The sequence below is a fragment of the Bubalus bubalis genome, chromosome 20, assembly GCF_019923935.1.
Source record: "Bubalus bubalis isolate 160015118507 breed Murrah chromosome 20, NDDB_SH_1, whole genome shotgun sequence".
NCBI classification, from domain to species: Eukaryota; Metazoa; Chordata; class Mammalia; order Artiodactyla; family Bovidae; genus Bubalus; species Bubalus bubalis.
Window position 1 is genome coordinate 49,875,164 of NC_059176.1, and position 6,000 is coordinate 49,881,163.

Consider the following 6,000-nt stretch of genomic DNA (forward strand, 5'->3'; position numbering starts at 1 on the left):
GAAGCAAACAATACGTCAATTAACTGGGGGATGAACAAACAGTAATCTATTCAAGGGAGGTTTGCCTGGTGGCTCACCAGGAAAAAATCCACCTGCAATGCAGAAGATGCTTGCAGAAGGTACAGGTTTGATTCCTGGTCTGGAAAGATCCTCTGGACAGGGGAATGGCAATTCACTCCAGTATTCTTGCCTGGGAAACCCCATGGACAGAGGAGCCTGGTGGGCTACAGTCATGGGGGTTGCCAAAGAGTCGGACACAACCAAACAACAAAACAAAGACATTCAAAACTAGATATCACCCATGATACAAACGAATGAACCATATAGCCACATAAACATGGATGCATCTCAAACACTAGATGCCGAGTGAAAGAAGCCAGGCACAAAAGAGTATCCACTGCAGATGCTGAAGTAGGTTCAAGTAATCTATGAGGGCATGCTGCATGGTGTGCTGCACTCCATGGGGTCGCAAAGAGCTGGACGCGACTGAACTGAACCGAACTGAATCTATGAGAGGAAAAAGTCAGAAGCAGTTCCCTCTTGGGTGGGGGACATGGATATACTTAGAAGGGTATGAGGAAACCCTCTGAGGTGTTTTCATTGCTTTTATTTTAACTGTTTGCAACACATAGCTGTTTGCTTTTGCCAAAACTCATTGAATGGCGCCCTTAAGATTTGTGCCTGTCATTGTATATAAAATTTACCCAAAGGAATAAAAGAACCATAAACAAATGCTGAACCCCAGTTAATGCTAGCAATGCTGAAGTACTCAGGGCTGGTGAAGCACATTTGAAGCTTACTTTAGTACATTTTTAAAAAGATGTATTAATGGATGGAAAGAGAAATGGATAAGTAGACAGATACGTGATAGAGTAAGTACATATATTTATTGAAGAACTAGATAATGAATGTATGGGTATTCACTGTTCTTTCAAATTTGAAAATTTTCATTCCCCATATTAATCCCAAGAACACACATTTTGAACAAAAAATCTAATATATTTGTTTTGGATTGATGACAATGTTAGTCACAGGAGACAAATGTGAGTAAATGGCTTCTGTGTTTTGCTTCACCAATATCCATTGTATGGAAAGCAGTCTCATAGGACTATAATAGGGTTAGGATAACTTCATCAAGCTCAGGATTTATTTTTTAGCTACTTTCCAAAGCAAGGTAAATGCTGACCTTTCTAAAAAAATATCTTTAGTGTTTTTTTAGTAGACAGTATCAATACTCTGTAACACTATAATTTCCTATTACTGTTAGTTTATTATAATTAAACTTTAATTGAAAGAAATAGATTCTGAACCCATGAATTTTTTGTGCATGGATTTTCTTTTGAGTGAAAATAAAATTTAAGATGTCCTCTCATTCCGTAAAGTGTTTGATAACATTTTACAAATATGCAGTATCAAGACATGCATATGCCACCTTTTGATAATGTTTTAAATGATGGAACACTTTATAACAATCTGTAGAAATTCTGTTTTTCAAAATTTCCAACTTTAGTTTTTGCCCTTTCATCTTACCTGATATTAAAGAGCATAGTGGGAGGAGGAGCGAAGATGGCGGAGGAGTAGGATGGGGAGAACACTTTCTCCCCCACAAATTCATCAAAAGAGCATTTAAACGTCGAGTAAATTCCACAAAACAACTTCTGAATGCCAGCAGAGGACATCAGGCACCCAGAAAAGCAACCCAACTCTTGGAAAGGAGGTAGGAAAAAATATAAAAGACAAAAAAAGAGACAAAAGAGGGAGGGATGGAGTTCTGTCCCGGGAAGGGAGTCTTAAAAAGAGAGAAGTTTTCAAACACCAGGAAACCTTCTCACTGCCGAATCTGTGCCGAGCTTTGGAAGCACAGAGGGCAACATAACAGGGAGAAAAAAATAAATAAACAATTAAAAATCACAGATTGCGAGCCCTACGGTAACTCCCCCAGCGGAGAAGCAGCGCAGACGCCTGCACACGCCATTAGCAAGCGGGGGCTGGGCAGGGAAGCGCCGCACAGGCTGCGTCGCTTAGAGTAAGAATCTGGCCCGAATGTCCTGAGCGCTATCTGAGAGAAATAATTTGGGCTAGCAAACCAGACTGTGGGATAACTACCATGCGAAAAGCCAGCCCTAACCTAAGACACCGCCAGGCCCGCGCACGGAACAAACGACTGAACAGAGATAGCCGGCTGCAGACCTTCCCCCTCTGGTGACAGGCAGCCAGAGCCAGAAGGGGGCAATCGCAGCCCCAGAGAGACACTATCTATAAAACTGTAAGCAGGCTTCTTTGCTAACTAAAACTTCTTGGCGGTCTGGACGGTCAACATCTGCCTGAGAAGGTGCGCCGGTTTTACACCCAGATAACCGAGTGGCGGGGAGGCGATAATTCGCAGCATTGGCGCTCGCCAAACACCTCATCACCTGAGCTGCTCGGACCTGGGAAGAGCACAAAACGCAGGCCCAACCGAGTGTGCGCCTCTGAGGACTACCCGAGTGCCTGAACCTGAGCGGCTTGGACCTGGGAGCTCAGCCCAGGGCCGGCCTCTGATTGTTCCCGGCGGAACAACCTAGATCCCGAGCAGTGTGGGCAGGGAGGCTACACGCGCCGTGAGCGGGGGCAGACCCAGTGTGGCTGAGGCACTGCGAGCGCACGCCAGTGTTATCTGTTTGCAGCATCCCTCCCTACCTCCCCACAGAGCGACTGAACAAGTGAGCCTAAAAAAAAAAAAAGTGTCCTCCACCATCCCCTTTGTGTCAGGGCGGAAACCAGACACTGAAGAGACCAGCAAACAGAAGAAGCTATAACAGAGGGAAACGCCTTGGAAGCTACAGGCCATAGATTAAAACCCTGTGGTTACTACGGACTACATAGGAAGGGGCCTATAGAGTTTGAGAAATATAAGTCGGACCAAGGAACTAGCCAAAAATGAACTGAACCCACAATACTCACAACAAAACCAGAGAAAGACCTAGATATATTTTTACTATTTTTACTATCAATCTTTCTTTTTTTTTAATTAAAAAAATTTTTTTGAGTCCTCTATTGTCCTTTAATTTTCACTTTTATAACCTATTACTTTCCAAAAAAAAAAAAAAACCCTATTTTTTTTTTCTTCTTCAGCAAACTTCATATATATATTTTATAATTTTTTGACCGTGTTTTGTTTTTTTTCTTCTTTTTCTTCTTTTCTTTAGCATTGTATTTTTGAAATTCCAAACTCTACTCTAGATTTTTAATTTTAGCCTTTTGGTATATGTTATCAATTTTGTACCTATAGTTTTTTTTATAATTTCTGTGACTTCTTTTTTCCCCTCTGTTTCTTTCTCTTCTTCTTTTACATAACATCGTATATCTGCAATTCCAAACTCTACTCAAGATTTTTAATTTATGCTTTTTGGTATTTGATATCAATTTTGTACCTGTATTTTCTTTATAATTTTTGTGACATTGTTTTTTTGTTGGTTTGTTTGTTTTCTCTCATTATTTTTCTTCTTCTTTTTTTTAACATTGTATTTTTGAAATTCCAAACTCTACTCTAGAGTTTTGATTTTTGCTTTTTGGTATTAGTTATCAATTTTGTACCTGTAGTTTCTTTAGAATTTTCACGACCTTGTTTGTTTTTCTTTGTTAGTTTTTTCTCTCTTTCCTTTCCTTCTTCTTTTCTTTAACATCGTATTTTTTAAATTCCAAACTCTACTCTAGATTTTTAATTTTTGCTTTTATGTATTTGTTACCAATTTTGTACCTTTAAGAACCCAATCTTCAGGACCCATTTTTCACTAGGGAGCTAGATTACTGGCTTGACTGCTCTCTCTCCCTTTGGACTCTCCGTTTTCTCCACCAGGTAGCCTGTATCTCCTCCCTAACCCCTCTCTACTCTACCCAACTCTGTGAATTTCTGTGTGTTCCAGACGGTGGAGAACACTTAGGGAACAGATTACTGGCTGGATCTGTCTCCCTCCTTTTCATTTCCCCCTTGTATCCTTCTGGCCACCTCTGTCTCCTTCCTCCTTCTTCTCTTCTCTGTATAACTCCATGAACATCTCTGAGCGGTCCAGTTGTGGAGTGCATATAAGGAAGTGACTACTGGCTAGCCCACTCTCTCCACTACTGATTCCACCTCATCTCATTTGGGTCACCTCTAACTCCCTCCTCCCTCTTCTCTCCTCCATGTAACGCTGTGAACCTCTCTGAGTGACCCTCACAGTAGAGAAACTTTTCATCTTTAACGTAGATGTTTTATCAATGGTGCTGTATAGAAGGAGAAGTTTTGAAACTACTGTAAAAATAAGACTGATAACTGGAAGTAGGAGGCTTAAGTCCAAACCCTGACTCCAGGGAGCTCCTGACTCCAAGGAATATTAATTGACAGGAGCTCATCAAATGTCTCCATACCGACACTGAAACCAAGCACCACACAAGGGCCAACAAGTTCCAGGGCAAGACATACCAAGCAAATTCTCCAGCAACAAAGGAACACAGCCCTGAGCTTCAAGATACTGGCTGCCCAAAGTCACCCCAAAACCATATACATCTCATAACTCATTACTGGACATTTCATTACACTCCAGAGAGAAGAAATACAGCTCCATCCACCAGAACATCGACACAAGCTTCCCTAACCAGGAAACCTTGACAAGCCACCTGTACAAACCCACACACAGCGAGGAAATGCCACAATAAAGAGAACTCCACAAACTGCCAGAATACAGAAAGGACACCCCAAACTCAGCAATTTAAACAAGATGAAGAGACAGAGGAATACCCAGCAGATAAAGGAACAGGATAAATGCCCACCAAACCAAACAAAAGAGGAAGAGATAGGGAATCTACCTGATAAAGAATTCCGAATAATGATAGTGAAATTGATCCAAAATCTTGAAATTAAAATGGAATCACAGATAAATAGCCTGGAGGCAAGGATTGAGAAGATGCAAGAAAGGTTTAACAAGGACTTAGAAGAAATAAAAAAGAGTCAATATATAATGAATAATGCAATAAGTGAAATTAAAAACACTCTGGAGGCAACAAATAGTAGAATAACAGAGGCAGAAGATAGGATTAGTGAATTAGAAGATAGAATGGTAGAAATAAATGAATCAGAGGGGATAAAAGAAAAACGAATTAAAAGAAATGAGGACAATCTCGGAGACCTCCAGGACAATATTAAACGCTACAACATTCGAATCATAGAGGTCCCAGAAGAAGAAGACAAAAAGAAAGATCATGAGAAAATACTTGAGGAGATAATAGTTGAAAACTTCCCTAAAATGGGGAAGGAAATAATCACCCAAGTCCAAGAAACCCAGAGAGTCCCAAACAGGATAAACCCAAGGCGAAACACCCCAAGACACATATTAATCAAATTAACAAAGATCAAACACAAAGAACAAATATTAAAAGCAGCAAGGGAAAAACAACAAATAACACACAAGGGAATACCCATAAGGATAACAGCTGATCTTTCAATAGAAACTCTTCAAGCCAGGAGGGAATGGCAAAACATACTTAAAATGATGAAAGAAAATAACCTACAGTCCAGATTATTGTACCCAGCAAGGATCTCATTCAAGTATGAAGGAGAAATCAAAAGCTTTTCAGACAAGCAAAAGCTGAGAGAATTCTGCACCACCAAACCAGCTCTCCAACAAATACTAAAGGATATTCTCTAGACAGGAAACACAAAAACAGTGTATAAATTCAAACCCAAAACAATAAAGTAAATGGCAATGGGATCATACTTATCAGTAACTACCTTAAACGTAAATGGGTTGAATGCCCCAACCAAAAGACAAAGACTGGCTGAATGGATACAAAAACAAGACCCCTACATATGTTGTCTACAAGAGACCCACCTCAAAACAGGGGACACATACAGACTGAAAGTGAAGGGCTGGAAAAAGATTTTCCATGCAAATAGGGACCAAAAGAAAGCAGGAGTAGCAATACTCATATCAGATAAAATAGACTTTAAAACAAAGGCTGTGAAAAGAGACAAAGAAGGTC